Source organism: Canis aureus, chromosome X (assembly GCF_053574225.1).
Source record: "Canis aureus isolate CA01 chromosome X, VMU_Caureus_v.1.0, whole genome shotgun sequence".
Lineage (NCBI taxonomy): Eukaryota > Metazoa > Chordata > Mammalia > Carnivora > Canidae > Canis > Canis aureus.
Window position 1 is genome coordinate 13553981 of NC_135649.1, and position 18595 is coordinate 13572575.

The 18595-nt window shown below is 41.5% G+C and overlaps 1 long non-coding RNA gene across 4 annotated transcripts in view; it reads right to left on the reverse strand.

Moving 5' to 3' along the window:
* LOC144308471 (uncharacterized) overlaps positions 1 to 18595 on the reverse strand; it is a 349376-nt gene that overhangs the window by 78411 nt on the left and 252370 nt on the right. For all 4 annotated transcript variants that reach the window (XR_013374941.1, XR_013374939.1, XR_013374940.1 and 1 more), the window contains one exon: positions 17282 to 17493. This is a non-coding gene — a long non-coding RNA (uncharacterized LOC144308471). The remainder of the gene's footprint in view (positions 1 to 17281; positions 17494 to 18595) is intronic.

Here is an 18595-nt window from a genome sequence, read left to right on the forward strand (position 1 = left end):
ACTCCTATTACCCTCCACCATTCTTACAATGTATTGTGGAGATTAAATGTCATCATGTGTGTAAAGTGTCTACCATAGAGTTTGACACGTGTACATTGTTCACTAGATGCATAACTATTATCATAGTTGTGTACTAAAGTTGTTGAGATGAGGCATGGGCTGGAATGATGGGACATGAGCGGAGAACAATACAAGTAAAGTCACGGAAAGCAGAATTTGGTGAAGTAATGTTAGAAGGAGCTAAGAAGAGAAGCTCATGGAAAGGAATTGACATACTATGCTTTTCTGTAATTACTCTCCACTCCTTCCTGCCCAATACACACACCCCCTACCTGAGTCATGTGGGTTGAGTAACCTACCTTTCAGTCATTTCATATTAGAATTAACCATTGGCCTGCAAAAGCTTGCAGATTTTGATGCTTTATTTAAAAAGCTAGGTTTTTTTTCCCTACATTCCCAGAAGGGCCAAACTATGATGGCCAGTCACAAAACACAACCCACACTTCTACTATACCAATCTGTTTCCTTCAATTGGAGTTATTTAAAGTAGGAGTTAAAATGTAGCTTTTGAAGGCAAAATCCTGATGGTAGATATGCCTTTCCTGTTATAGGTCCTGCTTTGGCAGAGCACCAGTCATTTATTAACAGCACACTGGTATTCTCAAAATCCTGCTGATTTTGACATATAATTTACAGATCTATAAATCATTCGAAAGAGATTTACCTTTTGATTCTACTAAAAATAAGAATAAACTGATTCTTGCTCACTGGTACTGTTGATTCCTACACAGTGATCTATTGTTCATCAGTTCTCACAAAGGAAAGTTTACACGGAGAACTGTTTGAGTAAAAATTGTTGGTATTTGATTGCTGGAGTCTTTTGTATTATAAATTGGTCTCATCAGTTATGCACAAGATAAAACTCTCCAAAAAAGAGGCTTTCAAAATATCTTTTTCAATAGTATTCCTGGAGTCACAATATCAGAGTTAAAATAGCCCCAATATGTTTTGGTTTGAAAAATACAATTATGCCAAGCTAACTTTAGAGGAAATCCAGGCCAGCATGTTTAGAGATTATTTCCTGATGTTGTGAGAAAGTGGGCAGGTACCCAAATCTCTGACCCAGCTCAATCCCAGGCTTATCATTAAAGCAGATAATTGCACACTCCTTTTACTTCAGCGAAGGGGGGGCTCAGAACGGAATCCTTCCAACCAAAAATGACTGGCTGGAGCCATCTCCGATTTTGTCAAGCCAGCAGTCAGCATGACACATAAGAGAATATTGTTGCATTAGTTGGTATTAATATTTACAGAACTGATCGAAAATTAAAGAAAAATGCTAAGCTCTATTTCCAAAATGTAAAAAAGGCAAAGGCTAAGTGGGACCTCTTGCACAGCTACACTCTGGAAAGTTGTGGAAAGAAGGTAGGATCTATCTTTTTCATTAATAACATCCAGGCAAAGCCCTCTCTAAAGCCTGACATAGGAGATGGTGATGTTTAGGGCTAATGGAGGAGGAAGAACTGGGTTTCTTGTTTGTTAACTAGGTATGTATCATCACGTGAGGAGGAGGAAAACTGGAACACGTCCAATGGGCTCTCATTCCTTTGAGACTAATTTTACCTTTGCATTGTCTCTGCTAATATTGAAAGTCTAAATTCTGTAATTAAATTCCAGTTAAGCAGTGCCAAAACACCTCTCTAGCTCAGTTTTTTTTTTTTAAAAAAAGATTCTATTTATTTGAGAGAGAGAGAGCACTAGTGGGGAGTGGAGAGTAGGGGGTGGGGGGAGGTGCAGAGGGAGAGGGAGAGACAGGATCTCCACTGAGCAGGGAGCCTGATGCAGGGCTCTATCCCAGGACCCTGGGATCATGACCTGAACTGAAGGCAGAGCGTAACCGACTGAGCTACCCAGGCGCCCCTCTCCAGCTCAGTTTTTAAAAATAGGTTAAAAATAAATTTAACTGTTTGATTCAAATAAATACAATTCCTTGTTTGAAGGAATCAACGCATGAACAAATTCTAGATGCACTTGGGCAGTGAATGTTCACTTTCTTTTGTGAGAAGTGGTGAACACACAAACCCTGAGACCAATGCTGAGTACATCATCATTGATAAGACCCAGTCCCTCGCCACAGGTTGCTCACAGTCTATTGAGGAGGGAGAGGGACAGGATGTCATTGAAACGTTGCACAATAGTGCAGTGGTAAAGGGATACACGTGTGTCATGGGAGCACAAATGAAGGTCATTGGAATCCAGGCTGGATATGTCAGGGATGGCTTCCTGAAGAGGGAAAAACAGGGTAACAGCACAAACCAGAGCCCAGAGGTGACAACCAGAGTAAGTGTAGGTAAGATCAGAGCAGTTTGATGTCTCTAGACTGCAGAATTGAAGCAAGAAGTGACAAGTTGCACTTGGAAATATTTATAAATATGCATATATACACAGGTTAGCACATACACATATCTTTCCTTGCTCTGTCACTTAGAGAACCTAGAAGCAATCACATGCTTGGAACAAAGAACAATAAAAGGAAGCATTGCTCTCTGGAGAAATGGCTCATTCTAGAACTGGGGGAAGAAACATTCAAGAGAATACTGGAGTATCTTATAAGCACCGGAAAATAAGAAGGTAGTCCAAAGAAATGAAGAGAAGGAGGGAGGGAAAAATATAAGGAAGGAGGGAGGGAGGGATAGGATCGAGATGGCCAAACAGGTCATTCCTGACTTTAGTCTCCCTCACAAAAAGACTGATTAATAACTATCCACGGACAAGATTACCTTTTTGAAAATTCCAGAACCAGGAGGTGAGGCTGAAGTACCACCTTTGGATCACAGAGAGTAAGAAAAACTGTATTAGAAGGGAAAGGGGAGGGCAGCCCAGGTGGCTCAGCAGTTTAGCACCGCCTTCAGCCCAGGATGTGGTCCTGGAGACCTGGGATCGAGTCCCATGTCGGGCATCTTGCATGGAGCCTGCTTCTCTCTTGGCCCCCCGTCCCTCTCTCTGTCTCTCATGAAGAAATACATAAAATCTTTTTTAAAACATAAAATCAAAAAAAAGAAGGGAAAGGGGAAAGGATTCGTTTGGACTGCATCGCCCTCTCCCAGGACAGTACAGTGTGACACCAAGAGGATCCCCTTGGGCCTATGGTTTCTCCACTGGGAAAAAGAGAGCCCAAGGTGGACATCCAGCTTCCCCAGCATTGCAGGATGCACCCTGGGAGGCCCACTTGGATCTTGCCCCACAAGGATCACTGGGGGAGTCGCTGAGACTGGACTACTGGGGAGATGGAGAAGGGGTGGTACTCAGAGGAATGAGCCCACAGACCTTGATGGACACATTCCTTCTTTTTTTTTCAAGATGACGGACCACATTCCTATTGGCAGCAATACTCAAGTGGCTCTGCCTGTGTGCAGAGCCAAACCACTGTACCTACGTGGTCGGAGAGCTCAGTTGGCAGATCTGCCTGGCTTGGGTCTCAAGCTAACAGTCAGTAGCAGCCCTAGAGCTCATCCTATAGCTGTGCTGAGGCAGAGAGCTAAGTCAGAAGCTGTGTACACCTGGAGAGCATAGCCTCTAGCCTGCCCAACCAGGAAGGCTGGCCAGAGACCCCAGGCAGCCACAAAGCCGAGGGACTTTTTCTTTATATAATGTCCTTCTTTGTCTCTTGTGACAGGTTTTGACTTAAAGTCTATTTTGCCTGATATAAATACAGCTGACCTTATCTTTTTTGGTTAACATTTGCATGAAATCTCTTTTTCCATCCCTTCACTTTCAGCCTATATATGCCCTGGAATCTAAAGCGAGTCTCTTGTAGACAACATGTAGTTGGATCTATTTTTTTTAGATTTTGTTTATTTATTTATTCATGAGATACACAGACAGAAAGAGAGGCAGAGACACAGGCAGAGGGAGAAGCAGGCTCCACGCAGGGAACCCGACGTGGGACCCGATCCCGGGTCTCCAGGATCAGGCCCTGGGCCGAAGGCGGCGCTAAACCACTGAGCCACCCTGGCTGCCCTGGATCTATTTTTTTTTTTTTATCCATTCAGCCACTCTATGGATTTTGATTAGGAAATCTAATCTGCTTACATTTAAATAATACATAGGGAAGGATCTACTATGTTCACTATGTTCATTGTTTTCTATCTCTTTTGTCCTTCTTTTCTCTCTTGCTGTCTTCCTTTGTGTTTCATTACCTTTTTTGTGTTAATTATCTTTGATTCCCTTTTCTTTTTGTGTAACTTCTATAGGTATTTTCATAGTGACTATCATGGGCCTTAAATAAATAATCATATTGTAATAACAGTCTAAGCTGATAACAACTTAACCTCAATTGTATACAGAAACCCTATACTTTTACTCTCTCCCTACACTTTATGTTATTGATGTCACAATTTACACCCATTTATGTTGTATGTTTACTTACATTCATTATTATATTGTCCATTTATATTATCCATTAACATACTTTTATAGTTATAGTTGTTTTTTATTTTTTTGTCTTTAACTTTTATACTTGAATTAAAAATGATTTATTCACCACTGTTAGAGTAATATGGCATTCTGTATTTGTCTATAAAGATGAGTTATACTTTCACATGCTATTGTGCTTTTGTTTAGCATCATTTTATTTCAACATGAACATCCTTTACCGTTTCTTGTAAGGCAAGTACAGTGGTAGTGAACTTCCTCAGCTTCTGTTAGTCTGAGAAAATCTGTACCTCTCTTTCATTTCTGGGTGACAGTTTTACTGAATATAGTATTTTGGTTGGCACGTTTTTAAAATTTCAGCATTTTGAATACGTCATCCCACTGCTTTGTGGCCCACAAGGTCTCTGATGAGAAGCCCACTGACAGTCTCATGGGAGTTTCCCTTGTTCATGACAAGTCACTTTTTTCTTGCTGCTCTGAAAATTCTCTCTTTGTCTTTGACTTTTGACAATATGATCATAATCTGTCTGCGTGTAGTTTCTTTGGATTCATTTTACTTAGAAGTTTTTGGGCTTCCTGGATCTGGATATTCATTTCTTTCCTCAGACTTGGAGAGTTTTCAGCCATTATTTCTTTAAATAATTGCTTTCTGGTCCTTTCTCTCTTCTCCTTCTGACAGTCTCATAATACATATATTGCTCCAATTGATGGGTGATCCATACGTCCCTTAAATGTTTTTCATTCTTTTTTCTTTTTGCTCCCCTGTCTGGATAATTTCAAATTACCTGTCTTTGAGTTTACTGATTCTTTCTTCTGCTTAATCTATTCCACTGTAGATAGAACCTTTACTGAATTTTTCAGTTCAGTTATTGTATTCTTCAGTTCCAAGATTTTTGTTTGGTTCTTTTTAAACTTTCTGTTTCTTTGTTTAAATTCTCACTTTGTATGTATATTGTTCTCCTTAGTTCATTGAGCATTTTCATAGTGGTTATTTTAAATTCTCTGTCAGGTAATTTTATACCTTTGTTTCATTAAAGTCAGTTTCTGGAGTTGTATCTTTTTCCTTCACGTGCATCATTTCTCCTGTTTCTTCATTTCCCTTGACTCTTTGTGTTGATACCTATACATTAGGAAAAATCCCACTTCTCCCAGTCTTCATAGATGGGTCTCTTAGAGTAGAAAATCTTCATGAAAGCAGAAAAACTGCTTAGAGATTCTATGACGGTCCAAACCACTGTCTATGCTTTTAGTGTCCCCCAAACATCTGGAGTATATCAGGTCTGTCCCATCACTGCTCTAAGACAGGTGAGACAAAAACCAGTCCCTTAGGTAGCACTCAGAAAAGCTGGAACATTGGATGTGCACTCCAACTTTCTCCCTCCTCATTGGCAAGCTGGGAATTGGGGGTTTTCTCTCACTTGTTCTGTGCTGAGAGGAAGAGCTATGGCAAGTACTAGCGTGGTAGTTCAAACCACTGTCTTTGTTGTCAGTAACCCTGGGCATTTGGAATACGCTGGGTCCTATTATCACTCTGAAACAGGTGAAACAGAAGCCAGTCCTTCAGGCAGCCACCAGAAAAGTTGTAATGATTGACATTCAGTACAACTCTTTCCCTCCCCAGGGAAAAGGTAAAAGTTGGGGGGTTGCCCACGTGCTCTGTGCTGAGCAGGAGGAGAAGCAGTGGTGAGTGCCCACGTGAGAATTCAAATGGCCATCTTTGTTATGTGTGGTCTAGCCTATGCCAAGTCCTAGAGCACTCTGAGAAAGGAAACAGAAGCCAGTCCCTCACACAGTACCTGGAAAAATCAGGATGTTAGATATGCTGTCCAATTCTTTCCTTCCCTAAGGAGAAGCTGGAAGCTGGGGTTTTTAGCTTGCTTATTCTGATGAAGCTGAGGGAAAGAACTGTGTAAGTGCCCACACATTCGTCCAAACTGCTGCCATTATTCTCTGTAGGCTCCTGGGATCTAGAATATGCTGGGTCCACTCACCATTCCAATACAGGAGAGACAGGAGCCACTTTTTTTGGGTAACAGCCAGATAAGTTAGAATGTTGGGTACGTAGACCAACTCTTCCTCTCCTCAGAGAGAAACAGGAATTTTTGTCCACTTGCTCTGTGCTGAGCTGAGGTGAGAAGCTGTGGCAAATGGATACATGTGAGTTCAAACCACCACCTTCCTTCTCTGTAGCCCCCAGGGTTTTAGCACCTGAAGCCCTGTCAGTGCTCTGAGACTTGTGAGAGAGAAGCCAGTTTGTTGGGCAGCACCCAGAAAAGTTGGAACAGTTGAAGCACAGTCCAGCTCTTTCCCTCTCCAGGAAGACTGAGAGCTGGGAGTTCCCTATGTTGCTGTGCTGGGGACTATGGCGAGGGAGTGTCTCATGTTTTCCTGCCAGTTTTAATGTGGCACTTGCCTGGGGTGTAGGAGCCTCTCAACTAGTTTCTGGATTTCTCACAGAGAGTGGATCCATGGAGATACAGAAAGTTTAGAGTTTCCTCTTCTGCCATCTTGCTGACATCTTTTTGTAAGTTCATCTTTGTATCCTGTGACTTGAACTTGGTTTGTTTTTTGTTTTTTGTTTTTTGTTTTGAACTTGGTTTTCAGTTCTAGGAGTTTTTCTGTAGATCCCTTGAAAATTTTTATGTAGATCATCACATCAAATACAAACAGATATTTTTCTTTTCCAATTTGTATGCCTTATATTTTCTTTTCTGGCATTGTTGAGCTGGATAGGTCTTCCATCACTATGCTGAATAAGAGTTATGAGAGCAGATATCCTTATTGCCAATCTTTGGGGACAAGCATTCTCTCTTTCATTATTAAGTGTGATGTTAGCTATAGTTTTGTAGCTGCTCTTTATCAAGTTAAGGAAGTTGCCCTCTGTTCTTTATTTATTGAGAGTTTTTATCAGAAGTAAATTGGATTCTGTGAAATGCTTTTACTACAATTTATATGATTTTTCTTCCTTAACCTGTTGATGTGATGGATCACAATAATTGATTTTTGAAGGTTGAGCCAGCCTCGAATCCCTAAAATAAGCTCTATGTGGCAAAGGTATATGTTTCTAGTTTTTTATATATTCTCGAAATCTACTTTCCAATATTTTGTTAAGGATTTTTACATCTATATCCAGGATAGATATCAGTCTTTACCTTTCCTTTTTTTTTTCGCCTGGTTTTGATATCAGATTAATCAGTTTTGTATACTGATTTGAGAAATGTTCCTTTCTCTTCTATTCCTGGAAAAGTCTATGAAGAATTATTATTGATTTTTTAAAAAAACCTATGTTAGAATTCTCAAGTGAAATCATCTGACCCGGGCAGCCCTGGTGGCTCTGCAGTTTAGTGCCGCCTACAGCCCAGGGCGTGATCCTGGGGACCCGGGATCAAGTCCCATGTCGGGCTCCCTGCATGGAGCCTGCTTCTCCCTCTGCCTGTGTCTCTGCCTCTCTCTCTCTCTCTCTCTCTCTCTTTCTGTCTCTCATGAATAAATAAATAAAAATCTTTTTTAAAAAATCATCTGACTCTGGACATTTTTTTTGTGAGTTTTAAATTACAAATGCAATCTCCTTCATAATTACAGTGCTATTCAGATTATCTATTTCACATTGGGTAATTTGTGATAGTTTTGTTGTTGTTGTTGTTGTTGTTGTTGTTGTTTTCCAAGAATTTGGTCCATTTCATCTTGAATGTCAAATGTATGTGTTCATAATTGTATTATCCTTTTGATGTCTATTGGTTCTCTAGTGACATCCCCTCTTTCATTCCAGATTTTGGTACGTTTTTTGTCTTCAGCTCCAAGTCCGGGATATATATGTCAACAAGAAAATCCAGAGACCTCACCACCATGTCATTCTTCACATCCCAAGGTTCCTAGCTGGTCTGGCTTCTGCTCTCCACCTTTCAGTGTCTTCTTGCATTTATTTTATAACTAATGTCCAGGAATTTTAGCTGATATTAGCAGAAGGAATAGGGGAAAGTATGTCTATTCCATCTTTCTCTTTCTAGAAATGGAAATGCACCTCGGTGGTTTTGAGTAAAGGAGTAATAATGTCTGCTTTGTGTTTTAGAAACATCACTCTTGTGACAGTAAAGAATTGATTAGAGGAGAGCAAAAATCAAGGTCAAAAGTTCAAGTAGAATGCTCCTGTGGCCCTTAATGAAGAGGGTCGGTAGGGATTTGGCAGTAGGCAAGTCTCTTCTCCTCTCCAATGAGTCATATCTTAGCAGCGGTCTCTGGAGACATAGTGTCCTCTACTACCCAACTCTGTGGTTTCCACTGCCTCCAGAGTCTGGCCCAGGAATATGGATTTTGTATAAGCTACTCAGGTGATCTATTGTATAGCTAGGATTCAGACCTGCTTTAATCAGTTCGGGCTGCTATAAACAAAATACCACAGACTGGGTGGCTTTAATCAACAGACACTTATTTCCTACAGTTCTGGAAGCTGGGAAATCATGATCAAGATGTTGGCAGCTTTGATGTCTAGTAAAAACCGTTTTCCTGGGGCAGCCCGGGTGGCTCAGTGGTTTAGCGCTGCCTTCAGCCCAGGGCCTGATCCTGGAGACCTGGGATCGAGTCCCACGTCACGCTCCCTGCATGGAGCCTGCTTCTCCCTCTGCCTGTGTCTCTGCCCCTGCTGTGTGTTTCTCATGAATAAATAAATAAAATCTTAAAAAAAAAAAGTCTTCCTTGTTTGTAGATGGCTGCCTTCTTCCTGTGTGCTCACATGGCCATTTCTCAGTGTGTGCCCAGAGTACACTAGCTCTTTCTCTTCTTATAAGGGTACTAATCCCACTGTGAGTCTCATGAGTGGGTCTCACACTCATGCCCTAATCTAAATCTATTTACCTGCCACAGCACCCCTCTCCTAATACCATCACATTGGGGGTTAGGGCTTAAACATATGAACTGGGGGGAATACAAATATTCAGCCCATAACAAGACTCCTTTGTCTCTCAGTCAAGGTCTCTCACATCTGGCTACTATTCAAATGACCTGCAAAGCTTTATCCTAAATTCTGAGACCTGTGTCAAATCAAATTTTCAAAGGGAGAGAACAAGCCCCATTTACTCATCTGTAAAATGGACACAATAATGGCATCTTCCACATTAAGGTTGTAATGAATATCAAATAAGATAGTATATATAAATCATCTGTCATTGGGTGCTTGGCAATTATAACTTTTTCTAAAAGCTCCCCATATGATTCTAATGTTCACTCAGGACTGATTATCACTGACTACTCTATATGGTGGGCAATTCAGGCTAAATCGGCAAAGAGAACTAGAGTCCAGTAGGCAGAAGGGAGTGAGGTTTAAGGCAAGATTTGGGGGTCTGTAGCCTTTGGTTTTGCTATGAAAAAGATCGATTAGGGACATGGAAATTCCCATGCTGATCTTCTCTTACACAGTGTGAGCTCACAAAGGTTTTGCACATTTCCTTATGTAAGGGCACACAGCTGACAGATGGGAGAGCTGGGCCTTTAGCGGTTCTGTCTCGGAAATCAGGCGTCTTCCCACTACCCACCACTGCACTCTAAACTGTTCAGTGGTCATCATTGCTTTTCACCACAAGAAGACTCTCCCTTGAAGACTTTGGCCAACAGATCTGTTGGTCTAATTTCTGCAATGTTCCTTAGGGCTGAGAGACAAGAGCAAGTGGCTAAGTCTGTTTATGTTTTATAAGGCTCAAGGACAAGACCCATCCGTGATGCTCTATGTGAAAATAGTCATCTTGGCAAATAATAAGCATGTAATTTTGTTCTGCATAGAAAAACTTCACCTCTAGAGATGGGGTGATAGAGAATAAAAAACTAAAAGCACATGTTTAAGAGTCACTCAGACTGGATTGGATAGACGTGAAGTGCCTAGCATATGGTAAGTCTTGCATAAGTGGAAACTGTAGTCACTAATATCTGTGATGATGCTCAGATGCAACTGTCTCTGAAAAAGGAATGGCTCCAGAAGCCTGAGGAGGCTGAGAGCAGAGCAGAAGGCTACAGAAGGCTGAGAAACTACTGGTGTCCAACCCCAGCTTCTATCACTTCCTCAGTGTATGATCTTAGACAGAAAGCCACCTAACCTTCCAGCCTCAACTGCTTCATCTGCAAAATGGGTACAGCGATGGTACCTACCTCATTAGGGCTGTGGTGCAGATCAAATGAGATAATGTATGTAAATCACCTGCTATTTACTGGGTGCTCAATAAATGATAGTTATGATTACCCTTTCAAGGTGAAACAATTTCCAGCCAAAGCATTAATATCAGTGATTCCCTTTATTTGATGAACCAATCTGCATCTGATTAACTCTTTGTAAGCATCTCTTGGGGTAGAATTGTAATGTGTCCTTCACTCTCATGAGGAAGATTTGGCTGGAATTCTGTACCGAGGAAATTAATGGCCTCTGCGAATCTATTTGCATAAGTACTTGTGCTATCACAGTGACATTAAAGAACGCATCCCGATCTGGTCCTGTCAGCACAGAAACAGAGCTGCAGGGACGAAAACACACTTGAGGCCTGGCGATTAGTTGCCCTAATACTTATTCCCCAGAAACCTGCCTTATTTTGCTAAGAATGACTGGAAAGGTTATGGCAACAAAGTGGCTGTGGAGGAGGAATATCTCAGGAAAGATGTCCAGTTTCTGAATGACAGAAATTCCGCCTGGGGAGAGGAGATAAAAATCCAGCCCCCCAATCCCTACTGCACACATCACCTCTAGCCTTTCATCCTAGGACCATGACCTTCATTGGTTGAGGGGACACTCTGTGCCCCTCAGGAGGGACTTGACCCTCTCAAGGGTTGCAAGACAGAGCCACCCACATCCAATTGCCCTGGTCCAAACAAGGGGATATATCCAAACATAATATAGCCCCTCATTATTCTTCATTATCTCTATAAAGAGCAAAGGTGCACTTCTACAAATATCAGGCCTGGCCTTAAACCTACAGCAGTAAAAAGGCATCCACACTATCAAAGTCTAGTGGCGCTGTAGTTAGAAGTCCTTTTTTTTTTTTTTTTTTTTTTGTTGTTGTTGTTGTTGTAGTTAGAAGTCCTATGCCGAACTTAAATCCATTTCTGTCATTTCCTGGCTATGTGACTTTTGGTAAATTTCTCAATTTCTCTGTTCCTTAATTTCTACATTGCAAAGTGAAAGTAATAAGAGAATCTCTTCATACCTCTAAGGTTTAAATGAGAGTGCTTAGTAAATGCTGGATATAGCAGAAGCTCTTAGCAACCCATAGCTATGTTTATTATCCACCCAAGTTGCATTAAGATAAAGTGGATAATTGTTTTAGTTATCTATTTTGGGGAAATTAACATGTATTATTTTTGAAATTAAAAACATAATTTTTAAAATCCTAAATATAAATTCTATTGTTAGACATCTTTTATTACTAATCCAAATTGTTAGACATCCACTATTACTATTGTTTACCATTCACCATTACTATTATTTGCATTAAAAATAATGCATAATGATAATCAATTACTAAAAATTTAAACATAAATGAACAAATGGAAAAATTCTTGAAGTAAGTGAAAGAGAGTAAAGATACAAAAATATGGCAAACCAAACCAGTTGAGCAGGGTCTAGTGCATACCCAAATGCTATGACCATTGGCCAATTACTTAATCACTTAACTGTATGTATTTTCCATGCCCGTTTCCCTATCTGAAAATTGGATTATAATAGTACTGATCTCACAGGTTTCATGAGAAATAAATTATATATCACATGTAAAAAATAAGATAAAGTGGATAAAGTCAAAGCATCTTCCTACTTAGGGCTCTGGCCTTGAGGTTGAATATACTCAAGTTGTTTTTCATATTCAAGAGTATTTCATAATTTAAGCTGACAAATAGCTAATCACAAATTGAAGCGTTGTCCTAAATTTGTTTTTTATCAAAGTGGATGCTTGAAATGTTGGAGAAAGTATACTCTCATATATCGCTGGTAAAAAAGATAATCTTTATATCTTGTCTGAAGAGGAATCTGGTATTATCTACTAAAATCAAAAATATAGATACACGTCAACCTAGCAATGGCACTCTTGGGAATCTATTACATAGAAATAAAAGCACTGAGGGGGGTCACCTGGGTGGCTCAGTCAGTTAAGTGTCTGCCTTTGGCTCAGGTCATGATCCCAGGGTCCTGGGATGGAGCCCCCACATTGGGCTCCCTGCTCAGTGGGGAGCTTGCTTTTCCCTCTCTCCCTGCTTCTCCCTCTCCCCCCTGCTCATGCTCTCCCTTGCTACCTCTCTAAGTCTCGAATTTTAAAAATCTTAAAAAAGAAAAGAAAAGAAAATCACTGGGAGTGGAGGGAACGTTTGTGAGAAGAGGTATGGCTGAGTTAAGTGCACAACCAAACCATAGCCTTTTATATCACCATTTAACAGATTCAGGTGGTCTCTATGGTGGACTCTTGAGTGAGAAAGGCAAGGCGTGGCAGTATATTTACTAGCATGCCACTGTTCTACGCTAAATGTCCAAAACATCCCTTATCTGTGTGTAATGTAAATGTCCTCTATGATTATGCAAGCATGCGCTGCTGGGGGTCTACTCCAAAGATGCAGGTGCAGTGAAATGCTGGGACACCTGCACCCCGATGTTTATAGCAGCAATGTCCACAATAGCCAAACTGTGGAAGGAGCCTCGGTGTCCATCGAAAGGTGAATGGATAAAGAAGATGTGGTCTATGTATACAATGGAATATTCCTCAGCCATTAGAAATGACAAATACCCACCATTTGCTTCGACGTGGAGGGACCTGGAGGGTATTATGCTGAGTGAAGTAAGTCAGTCGGAGAAGGACAATCATCATATGGTTTCACTCATTTGGAGAATATAAGAAATAGTGAAAGGGATTATAAGGGAAAGGAGGGGAACTGAGTGCGAAATATCAGAGAGGGTGACAAACCATGAGAGACCCCTAACACTGGGAAACGAACAAGGGGTAGTGGAAGGGGAGGTGGGCGGGGGTTGGGGGGTGACTGGGTGACTGGCACTGAGGGGGCACTTGATGGGATGAGCACTGGGTGTTATGCTATATGTTGGCAAATTGAACTCCAATAAAAAAAATATATATACATATAAAAATAAAGAATAATTTAAAAATATGATTATGCAAGCATGTATGGAGGTATGGACAGTTATTCACATCAGTTACCTTTGCAGGGACAGTATGGAATGTAAGAAGCAAAGGCTGCACATTGTTTAAAGAACGATGTGCAGAGTGAAAACTTGTATTCTATCGTCCCATTTAGGTAAAATTGCGCGTGCGTGTGTGTGTGTGTGTGTGCACCCGTGCATGCATGGGCACATATGTACCTGCAAATATGCAGGATGGTCAGCAAGATGTTACCGGCATATGTCTCAAATGGGATGAAAAGTAGAAAAACATTCACTTATTTGTCTACTTATGTATTCGTTTACTTTACACAAGTTGAACCTGACAATTCCCCTCAGGGGACATTACATCTTAGTAATGTCAGAGTTGCATCTCAAGATTTAGAAACTGTCTCAGAGGCCAATGATTTCCCCTCAGTACCCTCGATGGGCATCGCCAAGCTTCTCTCTATCCCTCTAGCACACTCCCTTCTTCCCCACTTCAGGGCCCAGGTAGCTCTCATGCATATCCTCTTGTCATTGGCTCAAACAGCGTCTCCTCACCTCTGTGACTAACTTAGGTCCCCTGTTCCATCTCCCAGGAGCACACTGTACTTATGTTTGCTGAATAACATCCTACAGACACTGTTTGACACCCACGTGTACTCAGTCTCACCTGGGGGTGTGTGGCCTATTGCCTCTGGAGAACTTCAGCAAAGCTCAGTTTTGGTTAGTTCCACTAGAGCCACAGAGAAACCCAGAAGTTGCATTAGCAAGGCTGCCATCCATGTCCACATTTAGCAACTTTTTTTAAGTGGAACCAAGTCCCCTGCATCCTCTAACAGCAGCCTGGGTGACAACAAGGCAATAGCAGGGGTTCAAAGACCTTCAGAAACTTAACCTTTCCTCCCATTCAGCAAATACTTCATGAGTGTGTAGCAGGTACTGTGTTGAGCCTTGGAGAAACAAGAGTGAGTAGAAGTTGACGTGGTCCCTGATCTCATGGGGCTCGCAGAGTTGGGGAGGAGACAGCCACAGAGGAACAGGAGTCCACAAATGAATAAATAATGACAAGTCATGCAACTGCAAAGAAGTAACAGTATAGGGCAGCCCGGGTGGCTCAGCGGTTTAGCGCCTCCTTCAGCCCAGGGCCTGATCCTGGAGACCTTGGATGGAGTCCCACATTGGGTTCCCTGCATGGAGCCTGCTTCTCCCTCTGCCTGTGTCTCTGCCTCTCTCTCTCTCTCTCTCTCTCTCTCATAAATAAATAAAATCTCTTCTTATAATAAATTTATTTTTTATTGGTGTTCAATTTGCCAACATACAGAATAACACCCAGTGCTCATCCCGTCAAGTGCCCATCACCCATTCACCCCCACTCCCCGCCCTCCTCCCCTTCCACCACCCCTATTTCATTTCCCAGAGTTAGGAGTCTTTATGTTCTGTCTCCCTTTCTGACATTAAAGAAATATCAGTACAGGGAACTAGCAGAGCAATATATTTAAAAATGTGACTAGTTCATATGTGTGCTATTTTTAATGTAGATAGATGTAGCTATGATTGATTCATTTAAAGTGCCATTAGATTCTTAGCTGCTTTTTGCCCAAGTGTTTTTTCTCAACCACTACATTCTAAGAGTACAACCATCATCATTGTGGCAGTTGGGAGGGTGGATGAAAATAGCAAACATTAAAAAGCAGCTTTCACACATGTCCATGCTTGGAGAGAACCCATGGTCTTTCTAAATGAATACTGCATTGCTGTGCCGCAGACCCAACATGGATTTGGAAGTGATTACTGACCAATTTTTAAAAATTTATCAAGTGGTCCCCAAGATTAGCTGTTTGATTTGCTTGGTAAAGATGATTGCTATTTTAACAAGAGGTGTTCATACTCAAAAGAATTTTAAAACACTAGTCTAATAAAAAGCTCTCAAGTCATAATGCATGCTCACCCCCCCCACACACACACACACACCCCTGGTGAGCATCTAGCAAGAATTAACAAGCAGCAACATGCCTATGAAAGAGAAGAGTTGCAGACTTAATATCCGTGCTGCCATCACTCATCTCCCAAAGCAAGCTAGCAGCAAGACGAAGGAAAAACCACCACCCCTCCCCCCACAGTGTGGGCTAGGACCGGATCCAGTTTGCAGAAGGATCCTGCATATGGGGTGGAGGACTGCCCCCACATTTTAGCCTGGGGAATAGGGAGCCTAGGTACAACAGCCTTGTGCTGACCCCATGCGGACTCTGCAGGGGATCCAGAAGGAATGCAAAGTTCAGTCTGTGTCCTCAGAGAGCCTGCAACCTACCTGGGAGTCAAGATCTGCTTATAGGAAAAATACAGGACTAGAATATCTCGTTTATCCGAACATACAGCAGAACCAGAACTTTGGTGGAATCAGAACTCCATATAAATTGATCGCCCAATTAACTGAGATTTTCTGCTAAGTGTTCATCCTATTTATTTGGATAGTTTGCACTGGAAGAGGCTTCTAAACGTATTACGAGTTTGTTTTATTCAATGGAACTTTCTGGGCATCATTTAACCTTTTCTTGATGACTCAGGGTCATCAATATGAACACCCTTTATTGTACCTCATCTGCTTTTGCATTATTCTGAATTCTCTTTCTTTCCACATCTGGCTGTCAGCTGTCACTGCTCACACAGTTGGTGAGTCTGTCTGTCCCAACCCTCGCAGCTCTGGACCGATCATGGATAATAACAGCAAAAACTGCATTGATCCCCTGCTATATGCCAGGCCCTGTGCTAAGTGCTTTGCATGGATTAATTCATCAAATCCTCAGTGCGACCCTTGAGGCAGGCACAATTATTATCCCCGAATTGTAAATGGGGTAAGCAAGGCCCAGAAAGGTCAAGTCATTTGCCTAAGGTTACACAGCTTCATGTAGCAGAGCCAGAATTTGTACCCTGATCTGATCTCAAGATTTCAAGGTTTTTACCACCATTTTAGTGCTTTTCAAACCTTTCTGACAGTGAGAGACAATCAAAAATATATTTTTTCTCACCATACAGGAGACAAAAACATGTAAAATAAAATCACAACTTCTAACAACACATTTCTTGTGTGGAATACATTCTGATATTCTATTCCATTATCATCATCATCATTATATCACTAATGTTGGTTGCGACCCACTGAAACGATTTCCCAGCCCATTAATGGGTCACAACTCATGGTTTAAAAAATCCTGTAGCACATTTTATAGCTAATCTGCAATGGGGACTGGGTTACCACTGGCCATATGACCCCTTAGCGTAAACCAGAAAAAGGTGCCTCTTCCTTGAGATGCTTAATTCCATCTTCCAACAAATTGTCAAAATATATTGATATTGTTAGATTAAGACACTTTACTGGCATCTGCCAGAAAATGGTTAAAAATAAATGTCTTGATATCAACATGATGAAGACAAAATGATGTTGTGAGTGCCCAGTGCACAACTGTACACTTTAGCCCTGGTAGACAGAGAACCCAGGTGACGATATGAGTTAAAAGGTGAGTATTAAATGAGTCAATTTTCTCAGAGGACCCGCATACACAGGATTTGTCGCAGATCTTTTGCTTTCTCCTTTCTCCTCAATTCCCATAGGATTGTCAGATAAAGTATAGGATACCCTTTTCAATTAGAATTCCAGATAACCCATAAATAATGTTTAGTGTAAATATTCCTCCATACAATATTGGGGATATACTCATACCAAAAAATCACCTTTTGCTTATGTGAAATTCAAATGTAACTGGGAATCCTGTATTTGTATTTGCTGAATCTGGCAAACCTATTTCCAACACACGGGTGGACGGATGTAGGTCTTGCCCCTGTGCCTTCCGAATCTGGAGCAGTTATCACACGACATGGGGGTTGGATGCAAGTCTGTTATAGCAGCTCCAGAGCTGTCACAGGTTAGGGCCAAGTGGGTAATCCTGAGAGGAAGACAGAATTAGAGAACATCAGTTATGTGAGTTTATGAAAGCACTGTGGGCTGGGGGGATTGTGGGAGACTCTCGGAGGACACCGGCCTAGAAGGATAAGGAGGTTGGAGACAAATTCTAGGATCTGTTTCATGAGAAAAAGCTGATGCTCCGGTGAACTAGGCAGTGTGTGTGGTGCTTAGCAGGAGATGAGTTTTGTTAAAGCAGGGGCTGAGTCATTTCAAAGATCACCTAGGCAGGGGCACATGAGAGTAGTCAGGAGAGTCTTTTTGATAGCGTTTCTGTAAGATGGATGGAAAGAACTAGACCGATACAGGAAAATTATGATGGTACTAGACTTGCTAAGTGCCAGGCAATGTAATAAGCATTTGATACGCATCATTTCAATTGACTCTCACAAGACAGGCCCATTATCGTCCCATTTTATGTCTAAAGAAACTGAGGCATAAAGTGGATCTGATGAAACATGGCCAGGGTCACATAGTTTATAAGTGGGGGGGCTGGGCTTTGAACCCGGATGTGTCAGGTTCCGGGTACACTTCACCCCCACACTACGCTGCTAAAGGTGATGTGGGAATAAGGGAAAGGAATGTTGTAAAACACAGCTTCTGAGACACCCTAAGTACTGTGTTGTGTCAGGGACAGAGAAACATGAGCTGATGCAGGTAACAACCCTGAGATTAATGAGGTGTCCTATAACACTATATCCTTGCTGCTTTGTCCCAGCAAAAAGCAAAACACACTTTTTGAAGTGAAGTGACATGTCTATGGCATCCCAAAGGGTAATAAGTCCCATATTTTTTTGGCCCTCTTTTCTACCCCTTCCAAAAACTAGAAGTAAGTCTTGCCCTGACCAGAAAAGAAGAACCCAAGAGTCCCAGCCCTCATCCTCGGTATTGCACCCACAGGGTTTAAAGTCCCACATAAATACAACAATCATTTGGGGATCACAGGAGCCATTCTACTGGTAAGCATTCTTTCCCCGGCAGAAACAACACAAATCCCAAACAAAAAGCAAAACCACCATTTGTGGTCTTCTTTTAGATGCTCCTTCTTGCTGGCTGGGCTACTCATCTGTAATCTATTCAATCAG